This window comes from Lycorma delicatula, chromosome 2 (assembly GCF_047948215.1).
Source record: "Lycorma delicatula isolate Av1 chromosome 2, ASM4794821v1, whole genome shotgun sequence".
In the NCBI taxonomy this organism is placed as follows: domain Eukaryota; kingdom Metazoa; phylum Arthropoda; class Insecta; order Hemiptera; family Fulgoridae; genus Lycorma; species Lycorma delicatula.
The window spans coordinates 224,505,586-224,517,328 of record NC_134456.1 but is presented as its reverse complement, the minus strand read 5'-3'; the positions used below and the strand labels follow the sequence as shown (position 1 = coordinate 224,517,328).

The 11,743-nt window shown below is 29.2% G+C and overlaps 1 long non-coding RNA gene across 1 annotated transcript; it reads left to right on the top strand.

The window, feature by feature from the left end:
- Positions 1 to 1,047: 1,047 nt before the first annotated feature.
- Positions 1,048 to 11,462, top strand: LOC142320382 (uncharacterized). Its single transcript, XR_012755364.1, has 4 exons — positions 1,048 to 1,380; positions 2,037 to 2,169; positions 8,723 to 8,810; positions 11,339 to 11,462. It is a non-coding gene; the product is annotated as an uncharacterized LOC142320382 (long non-coding RNA).
- The last annotated feature ends 281 nt before the right edge of the window (positions 11,463 to 11,743 follow it).

Here is an 11,743-nt window from a genome sequence, read left to right as displayed (position 1 = left end):
CTTATGATTTTTTTAAAAAGTGACCAATTTTAATACCCTGGAGAAAGAATTTATATCGGTTTAAATCACTTAATTATCTTATACTTAGTTGATTTAATTGTTTTTCGTCTATAGAGAAATATAATTTAATAATCATAAAATTTTGTAAAGACTATACTAATTATCATACTCGTGCTATTGTTAGTAAAGTTAGTTTCATTTAAGTAAATAATTACTTTGCCGGCCTCCATGGCGTGAATGTTAGTGTTTCGGCCTTTCATTTGGAGGTCTCTGGTTCGAATCACGATCAGGCATGGTATTTTCACACGCTACTTGTCATTCATCTCATTCTCTGAAACAATAACTAACGGTGGTCCCGGAGGTTAAAAAAAAAGCGTAAATAATTGCTTAGAGAATGAGTAATGCACAAAGTTTTTCTAGAATTATCTCTTTATGCAAATTCTGTTTTAATCTAAATGAAAATAAAAAAAGTTTAAAATGAAAAATGAAGTTAAAGGTAAAATGAAAATGTAAAACGTTTAAAAATTATTGCAAATAGTAAAAGCTGGTGGTTTTTTATTTTAAAAATAATATGTAATTTTAAGTTTGCTTTCACCGGCTTATTTTATTTAGTTTTTTTTTGTTTTCTCTTAAGCGTTATATGTAAATATAATTATTGAGAAAAATACTAATTCTAAACCGAGAACTGAATCTGAGATCTTCAGTTTACTTTTATTTTCAATATGTGAAACCTGACTAAACCGGTTAAAATTGTGATCCGGTGTCAAGTCAAGAATCAAATCCGTATCTTTCAATGTATCAGTCGGTTTCTCTACTGCGTTACCTAGTTGTAAAATTCATTACAGAAATGAAATGAGACAAGAAAAATTATAATTATGTTACTTTGTGATCTTTAAATATAATTTTTGAATTAAATCCATACTAAATGTGTGTTTGCGCGCGTATTTGTATTGTAGACGGGCTGCGCTCTACTGTGAAATACGGTAGTTGGCTTGATGAGATAAATTTAGAAATATCCTTTTATATCATAACCCCCTTATGCACCTGTAAACATGAATACATCTGTAAACATGAATATTAAACTGTCGGTGTTGGTGGTTATGAGAGATGAAACAATGTAGTCTAGGAAGTGCACTTTAAAGGGCGGGCTTGTTTTCGTAATTTATTTTTGCTGTGGCGGTTGAAGGTTTGTTGTTTATCTGGACGCTTGTTGAGGGCTGGGGAGTGACAGAACGAAGCTTATGAAATACACCGGTCAGCCTTGGGTTGTTTACGCAGTTCAAATTAGTTTATCGTTTCTGTGTTCACTCTTGTTTAACAGTTATTGTTACATCTTGTACATTGTTTATTTTAGGTACATGATATTTATTATTGATCGTGGTAAGTTTTTGTTATATTATTTTAGTATAGCTTAAAATAAGTTATTACTTTTGTTTGCCTGTTGTAGGTAATTATGCGGTTTGGTCCACCCCAAACAAAACTTTAATTGTTATGACGATGCAAACAATGAAAAATGCTTAACGCGGATTAAATTGAAACGGAAAGACCTGATTAACCAAATTTTATTTGAAAATTACAAACGTCAAACAAAACTTTATTCCTCTGAGACGTGTTTACAAAAATAAAAAAAGCGTTATAAGGATACCTTTTACGCCACATACGTATATTCGCGCAAATATGCCTGCAAAAGTTCTTTGTGGGTACCAGAACGTGGCTTATGCATTTCTTTTGTCTTTTGCCATGTTGATTCGATGTGATTGGTGTATGCACCAATTTGAGGGTCAACGAAATTTTTAGAATTATAGTCTGTAAAATGGGTGTATCCAAGATCCTTAAGATTACTGTAAGCTAACCTAACCTAATTTAACCGTAAAAAAATTGGGGTGGAACAAACTGCATAAGTACCCTATTGTATCCATACTTATTGTGTTTAGAATACAATTTGCACTCTCTTATTTTTACAAAATTAATTTATAACTATTTCTTCATATAATATCCAAACATTTCTAACACTGTTTTCTATTTTATAATTCCAGCGAAATAATATCCCAAAGATAAACAGAAATGAAACAAGTTACATGCACGGTTTTAAATTTTAGGTTAATCGGCCGATATAAATAATTAACTGAAGTAAAATTACTGGACAATCTGAACGTACTGTACTCTGAGGTAAGCAAAATATGGTTAATGTGTTAAAAACAATTATTTTAGATAATCTAAAATCTTAGTCGTAAGTCATCAGTGAAGGACAGATTCTTTACTCAATTTTTAATTAAACTGTACAGTAGACTATAAAAATTATTACTTTTTAGATATTTTAATTAAATTTCATTTTTGTATTATACTACTAAAAAACGAACAAATACAACTTAATCAAACCAGACTGTTTTCATGTAACATGACAAAGGTAGAGAGAGGCAGTGGTACATTTTTCTTAGCCTACTATTGCAGTAAATGTAAACCTCTTTTTGCCCTTTTCCTTGATTTTTTTTTCTTTCATTCATAAAAAATATAGTTTCTTAATTCATAAAGATAACATGTATTTTACAAGTAATTCACTACAATCTCTAATTTGTACCTATTGAAAATTGCTACCCGATATATGTTTAATCATTTTTAATATGCAATACATAGGGTTCCATATTTCAATAAATGTAAGTCGCTCAGTTTACAATTTTGTTTTTGTCGAAATTCAAAAGGCCTGTAAACAAAAAAAACTGTAAAAAAAATAGTTTTCTTCGAAGATGTAAACGTTGCATTCATTTTTCTTTAAATAACTTCTTTATAAGCTAACATAGAAAGGTAGAAACCAGCTTTATTAAGATGTATTGAGGAATTTTATTACAGCTTAAGTTCAGGTGTTTGCTTTCATTTGCTAGATTACATATTATTTTTAATTAATTTAATTAATTATTTTAATTAATTTTATTTTTAATTACAATTATTAATTGTAATTTTAAAAAGAATAATGCTTGATCTCAGTCTTAAGTAAAACTATAATTAATGTAACAAAAATATTTTTCCTTCTATTGATTGAAAGAAGTAACTGAAAAAACAGGCTTGCAGATCTTCTTTTCAAAGTCAGAAATAAAGACAAGTGCCAGTAAATATTCCAAAAAGTAAATAGAAACAAAGCTTGGCAAATATGATCACGGATCATTTTAAATATCTTTGAGAAATAATTTGTAGAAAGATAAATTAGCGATTAAAACAATAAAAAAAAAAAACAAATCGTAACAACATAATTTTTACAGAAAAAGTATTTATTTTCAATAAAAAGAACTTTTATGTAAATGTAAAATTAGGACATTATAGCACAACTGTACAACCAGTTATTCTGTACTGCGTGGAAATTACAGATGAAACTGGTAAGTTATAAATCTCGAAGGTTAAGATTTATGAGACTGAGATCAAATAAACAGATAAAATTCTATGGACAAATGGTCAAAATGAACCAATCTAAGCTAAACAAAACATATCTTCAATAAATTCTGGAATTATAAAGGTCAAGGTTGCTGTGTTAAACAGAAGAACTCTAAGTTCAGCATTACAGCAGATAACTGCCCAGATCAGTGGGGTGTGCCCCCTAGTGGTGGGGTGGGGGGGTGATAATACTAAATGGGGCATGCAAATAAATCAAAGAAGAAATTATTAAAAAAATTTATCTATTTACTGAAAGGAAAGGAAAGGAAAGCAAAACAAAAAACACATTTACTCTGATTTAATACACTTATAAATAGGATTGTATCAGTAGTGCACAATGTATTTAATAATTAACTTACCAATTCTAAATTAAAAACAAGTTTAATAATTACACAAAATTTAATTTTTTATTTGTTAAATAAGAGTGAATGGCTGTTTCTTATAGTATTTTTATGCTGATTTCTTATACGTTTATGAATTTTTTCTATCGGGCTTAATTTTTTGATAATTGAAATTTCTTTTGAAACAAAAAAATGTATGGTGTTATAACACTTTGTCTTAACTTGTATCCCACGTAAATGTTGGCAGATTAAGTTTGTTTTCTACATCTCATAAGCTGTGTGATATGGTTGAGCATCCTTTCTAACCATGCCATTAACGGCTATTACTCAATTTAATGATGTAGATTAATATTTTAGTTCAAATAATCTTGCTTGAATGCTTACTAAGAGAAATAATTTGATAGGTCTACCGATTGGTTTTTGTGAATAATTAAATACTATTTTGTGACGTGGTTCATTACTAAAAGTAAGTAATGACATTTAGTTAATTTTCTTAATTGTACATAATAAGAATGTGAGTTTTTGAACCCATTGTACATTAATTATTTACAGTTGTTTCTGTAAATACACTTGTATTTACTTGATTCTAATTGTGTTATCTAGATAATATAAAACTATAAGTAACATACGACTATGTTTATAGTTAATTTAGACTTAACTTTTTGGTGTATCTTATTTTTAGTGCTTGTAAACAAAGCTACGTTTTATTATTCATGCTTGTTGTTAGTTCTAATTTTCATGTTAATTATTTTTAATATTATTAAGGAATACTAGATATTGCCGCTGAATTACAAGTGTCAGTAATGATTTACCCCTATCGTAGCTATCTATTTGTAATGGTCTGCTTGAAGTGTTTATACTTGTACTTAAAGAATTACTTCCTCACACAAATGATTAAAATAAGCCTCAAAAGTTTTTGCTTATAAACTCAAATTTGTAATAACGCTACTGTGAAATGCATAGTGCATTTATTTGTTGAACAGCATGACAAAAAATGACATAAAACTAAAGTTATTAATAACTTAGTTTCAGATTAATGTAATTTTTCATCCAAGTCATGTGTAGCTAATTATTGGCTCCTTCCTGGAATAATAGAGATAGCTAATAATAATTAGCTGCGTAAGGCATTTTGGAAGAAAGTTTCATTAATCTGAAACTGGTAGTCAAACTTTAAACTTAATATACTCATTAATTAAAATTAAATAAATGTAAAAAAACATATTTGGAGAATTAAAACTAGAATTCAGATTTTTAAAGAAGAAAAAATGGAAGAGGTTAATGAGTCAGTTTTTCTCCAATGGAAATATAAATAAAATTTATTTTTATTTGTGAATATAAGCTCAAGTTATGTTGCTTGAACGCTTCTCCAAAATTCTACTTATCTTTTGATTTCAATGCGTTTAATAAATACTACATGTTATTAATTCCTAACATTATATCTTCTCATATTTTTTTACGGAGGTGTGTGTTTAATTGAAACCCAACCACCAAAGAACACCGGTATTCACGGTCTAATATTCAAATCCATATAAAAAGTAACTGCCTTTACTAGAATCAAAACCTAGAACTCTCGACTTCAAAATCACATGATTTGCGATGACGAGTTCACCAGTAGACCAACCTGTGGGTTTAGCTTCTTCAACACCTTTAAGCATTGACTGAAACTGAAATTGGCCACCATCACCCATTGCCAAGCCCTTCAGCCAGCTCTATCAGCTTTAGCTCTGGATTTGTTCTCTTTGTTAGCATAAGTAATGTGCTCTTTGCATGCCTGATCCAACTTGACCGCAGTACTGATAGCCAGGTAAGTAAGCTTCTACCGGTATATAATCTGCAGGTCTATTCACTACAGTGCTGACAACATTACCCAACGATGACACGATTCCACAACCCCTTTTTTGTAATCCTAGTTTTTGCTTCTTCTTCACCTATCTATTTGCCATCTCTATTAATGCAAGTGAACCGATTAACGATATTGGAAATTATCATCAGTATCGGGTCTAATTTTCAAAACCTTCAGATAAGATCAATAGTATTACACATTAACTTGTCAAACCTGCTGATTTGCAGATTATATTTAATGCTACATCTTGATACCATTACTCTCTTTACTACAGTATGTTCATACTATAAATATCATTACTGTCAACAAAAAAAAATCCTGACTACTTGTGCTTCTACCTTAGCTACTTCTCATGTGCCATGTATCATAAGAAAGAATGCCATACATAATGTAAAGTGTAAAGTTACAGATTGAAGTACAGATTAAAGTTACAGATTAAAAATTCGTTTGGGAAGTAATGAATTACAGAAGCATGTAAATTAATCTCAACGCAGATGTTATTTGATAAAAAGTAATTTTATTTAGAAAAAAAATCATACCTATACAGTTTGTGATACCCAATAACAATTTTTATCCTCCTTTATTCTTTGTCACTTCATGTATACAATTTGGTATTTATTCAACTGTACTACACACTTTTTGATTTCTTCATCAAGAAATCATACTAATATTATTGCTTTAATGAAGTCAATTTTTATGATATAATTCATTTTTGAGTATATTTTTACTATTGGCCAAAAATTTTCTGCCGGGTTTAAATCTAGGGAGTTGGCCGGCCACGGAACCAATTCAATGTTTCATTCTTCAAAAACGTTTTCCACTCTTTGAACAGCTTGACATGGCTTCAAATCTTGTTGTAACACTTCATTGCCTTGTGCGAATTTATTTTGAAGCCGCATCACGATCCTTTACTTCAGAATCTTGACATATACATAAATTTTCAACATACCGTCTACTGGAAGTAATAAACAAGGGGCTTCAAATGTGAAACAACCCCAGAACATTTTTTTCTGGGGAGATTTAACTGATTGTTGGATACGAGCCAGTGATGTATTTTCATCTGATACTTTGTAATGTATGGAAACCTTTGCTCCTGAACATAAAAATGACACTCATCAGAAAACATAATATTTTCCTGTTTTCTTTGATCCAGACAACATGTGCTTTGGCCCTTAAGAGTCTTTTGTTGCACATCGCTAGTGATAAAAGCTGCATTTTAGCTGGTTGATAAGCTTTCCAATTGCCAGAAGTCTGCATCTATTTCCATTATTATATATTCAAGACGCACAGAACAAGAACAAAAAAATAAGAAAATATTATTTTGTAATAAAAATTCACAAAACTTTATTTAAAACATGAATCTCACATTGCACGGACAACTTAAGGTGTGGTCAAGTAGTATAGCCACAATGTAGAAATAAACAAAAAATGCGAATTGGATTAATTTGCTTGCCACTGCCATTATACATTGTTTCCATTCAGCTCTAATACTGCTTATTATATATAAATTGGTCCTATTCACTGATCCATTTTTTTTGCAGGTTTATATAATTATAGCAAAAATTATTATGGTTAAACAGGTTTTATTATTTATAATACAAATAAAATAGGCAATTTTTTTTTAGTACAATTTGTTTTTTTTTAACAATCAAAATTAAATATTCAATCTCATTTTACTTTTTACATTTTTTAATGAATGTTCAAAAGTAAAAACATGATATCATGGGGACCATCATATCATGAACCCCTCCATCATATCATATCATTTATTGAACCCCTCCCAAATATTATGGTTCTACCATCTTTGGTTTTCTTTTACTTTAGTTTAATTTATTACTTTAGTTTACCTGTTTTTATTAAATTTCTGGCAGGTGTTCTTGTGCTGTTCGTTCCTTCTTGATGAATTTTTATTACGCATTTCTTCTTTCTTCTTGATTTTAACTAAGAACTTATAGTTTTTATCTAAAACCTTTGTCTGTTTTGCTTTTTTTTAATCTTTACCTCTATAAAGTCTTGCGTTAAATTTAAAAGCGTACTTCTGCTGAAAACTACATAGAAGTAATTTTGAATATCATGTTAAACATCGTTAAAGAAGTTATTTGAAGTTTGAAGTTATTTTTTTTTTTTTCAGTTCATTTTATACTTGAATATAAAATCATCATTTCTTGTCTACAATTTATCATTTCAAAAGTTGAAAGTTGTAATCTAAATAAAAGCTTTATTACAATAGTTCTTTTTTTACTTACATTTGAAATAATTTAAAAAATCAATACAAGTAGTAAATAAACTGCAACTCCTTTTCAAAAAATCATGAAATCTCATTAGAATCAACATCTCATGATTAGAACCTCTCATATCAGCTAAAACTTATTAAATTTACATTTGAAGTGAATAAATGAAAAAAAAATAAAGGTAGTGTCTAATTAATAAGAAAATTATATCCAAAATGGTATGTTGATTAGGATGTTGCTAGTAGAAGATGTAATGTATCTCGATTGAAAATTCAAAGAATTAAAAAAAAAATGTTAAAAAAATTCAAAATGGAAATGTGGATGAAAGTGTAAAATGTCATCTCAAGTTAAATTAAATATCGGTTTAATTTGTTACTACTAACAACAAATGTGTCATCGACGATTATAAAAGACAAAATTTTAGGTATGAACAAGCATACTCTAGAAAGAATTGAGCAGTTTAATCAAATTAGTACCTATTTAAAATAATGTACCGGGAAAAATAGATAAATATGGAAATTTTATGTTTGAAAATTTCAAAATGTCGACCATCTTAGTTATTCATTATGTAATAATTCAAGAACTACTAGTGTTTCACTACGGTCAATGGTTCAAGGACTTTTAGAGGCAACATTAGCATTTTAGATCAAGTGTTTTCACTGATAGAAGTAATTGTTTATTAACTAAAATTTTTAGTATTGATTTTTTCAAATTGAATTTTAAGATCCGAGTTATAATGGAAAATTTTAATGTTAGTTTATGCTCGGTTAATAAAATAATTTTGTGCCAAATTTATCTACTTTTATGTGCAATATTAATCAAAACTACTCAAGTAGTTAATATTCCCCTAAATACTACTAAATTTGAGGTGTAATACTCTACAGGTTTTACGAGGGATGATTGAAGTGTACCAGATAGGCCATATAAAACCATTCTCAGCCATCTTACACAGTATTTTATGATACATACTTGGTAAGTAGATTGTATGTTTGTTGTGTATATGTATTAATAGAAGGTCATTGACTTACTCATAAGCCCCCAGCTTTCCCCTTCCATTCAGTGAGTCTGTAGTGTTTGTCAGCACTACATACGTCATGGTGTATTCAACTGAGCAGCATGTTTTCACTGTGGAGGAATATATTCACACAATTTCAATAAATGTGGTTTGTGAAAGGTTTCATGGACTAATCCTAGAAGTAATGTTCCTGCAAAATTAAGAATTCAAGATTTAATGAAAACCTGCAAACAGTGCAAACGACTCTGTTACCGATGTGAAGAGAGTGACACAACCAACTGTTTGACCAGAAGTTGTTGGTGTGGCAGATACTACTAGAAGGAGTCTCACAGGTCAACACGATGATTACCCCAACAAACAGGAGTTTCTCAAACAATGTGTTGGCATATACTTTACGGTTTGTTTACAAATGAAAACCTATCGTGTGAGAGTTGTAGAATAAAAATAACATATAAGGTTAAATGAGTAAATTACTGTTAGTGGCTCTTACAGAATATTAAAGGATTCCTTGATCCTTTTTTCTTCATTTCAATAGATGAAATGCGGTTGCATTTATCAGGCTACGTTAATTCTCAGAATATGCGGCACTGTGCTACACAGAACCCAAATGAAACTCACTCAAAAACCATTACACAATTTAAACATTTTTGGAAGCTGGATTGTCGGACCAATATTCTTTGAGAAGACTGTTAATAGTGACATCCATTTACAATTACGAAAAATTTATCCATAACTTCTAGAAGAACTTTCTTGTGGTTATTTCCAACAAGACAAAGCAATTTAACACGCTTGTAAACGGTCTTTCACTCGAATGCACCAAGATTTCACGAAATAGAACAATCAGTAACGACTTTGGCCGCTTTGATCTCCAGACTTATTACTGTGCAATTTTTACCTCTGGGCCTATTTGAGAGTGGTAGACTATAAGAAAAACCCACAGACATTGGAAGAGTTGAAAGACAACATACGGGAAGAGACTTGCCAGGATTCTAGTTGAATATGAACTTTGTATAGTAGTTGGTAGTGAGCTTTTTGAACAGACTTTAAAATTACATTGCAACATTGTAAACATTTATTTTTTCTGAAGCATTGTAACTGAAAATCAATAATAAGTAATTTAATATTACTTTTGCTTTTCATTTTTAAATATTTATTTCCGGAGGCCAGTTTTATTTGGTTCACTCTGTAATAAACAGTCACTCGTAACTCAGAAATGACAAACTTGGATAGCACTTATTTACATGTCGACCCGGTTTTCCGTGGATTCAAAATTTAAATAAAATCGTTTAAATTATTAGAGGCATCATGTGCAGAGACTTCATGTGTTGAAAGCTTGAATCAAAGCAGAGTGGTTAAAAGGTTTTTCTTGCTAGATTTTTTATTCATTTTTAATTACTACAATAACGCTTCACGTGCCCATTTTGCGAGAACCAGACCTTCTCTGAGTAAGTTTGCAGGAGCTATTCTCAAAGTATCAGAAATACTAAAAGTATACAATACTTTGCAGTAAATTAAAAGTATATGACAAAACTTACTTTATATAGCTATCCTCTTCTATCCTGAAGATGTCAAGATACATACAAGAAACAAACATTAGAAAAAACAGAATTCTAATTTTCTTATGTAATAGTTTCTTTTTTTTAAGATTTGAACCAAATCTAGCTTTTCATATGAATAGCGCACCGTTAACTTAAAAAGTTAAATTTTATTAAAGATTGATTAATTTTTAAATTTTTCTTATTTATTATTTTTTACAATATATACATTTTTAAACATTGGAGTAATAATTAGAGTATCATGTAAATTCAAATTCACTACTTTTATTTATAAATATAAATAATTTATATTTTTAAACTATTTATATAATGTGGTTTCTCTGTTCTTTCTCTCATATGTATTTTATTTATATATGTAAAAAAACAATTTTGTTTATTTTTAATAATTTTTCATAAAGTTTTACGTAGTTTATTCTTTTTACGTAATATCAATTTTATAAAAATATACACCGATAATAATGTTATATATATATATATACTTACATAATTATATTTAATCTTTACAAAAAACACTTACATATAAAAATAATATAATATTAAGATATTACATTAAAATTTAAATTAACTAGGGGTTAGTACCATCTAGGAGAAAAGTACCCTTTAAAAAATAGTAAATGTGAATGTTATTATTAAAATAAATTTTCTAAATATTTTTAAAATTGAAACTGCAAAAATGTCATTCCTTTGAAGTGAAATTAAGTTTATAGGTGTGATTTAAAAAAAAAAAACTTTGCCTCGCCCTAATTACAAGGGCGAGGCAAGAGGCGCTGTAGAAACTACAGCGCGTTGAGATTTTTTTTTTGTTAGAGTGAAATCTCTCCCCGATAGGCCTACAAAACACTCGTTCAAAAATATAACTTTACCACAATTAAAAAAAAAAAAACAGAGACTTGTATATTAATATTATTGATTTAGAATAATGTTTTCAGAAACGGATCCTTTTTTGCTTCTTTGTATTGTTTAAGAATGACATTGCTACTAATAACCTCTTGCACTGTTTCTTTCAAATCAATACATTCTTCAACGTACAACACTTTATACTTCAAATCAAAGTCTTCACATGCTGAATCTAATTAATCAAAGCCGTCAATTATCCAGGGATGTTCTATAAAAAATGTATAGTCATTTTCTGGATGGAATGCAAATTTTAATTTAGATTTGTATCTGAATTGCATGTAATTAAATACACATGTCCAATCAAATTCATTAAAATCTCTTTAAAATCATTACTGTTTTCTTATCATTGTTTAAATTAAAAAGTACCTTGACTGCTGGTTCTTCTTCGTTGATGTATGAATGTTGTCTGGAAGTGCTGGGTTGAGCGTTCTGGAGTG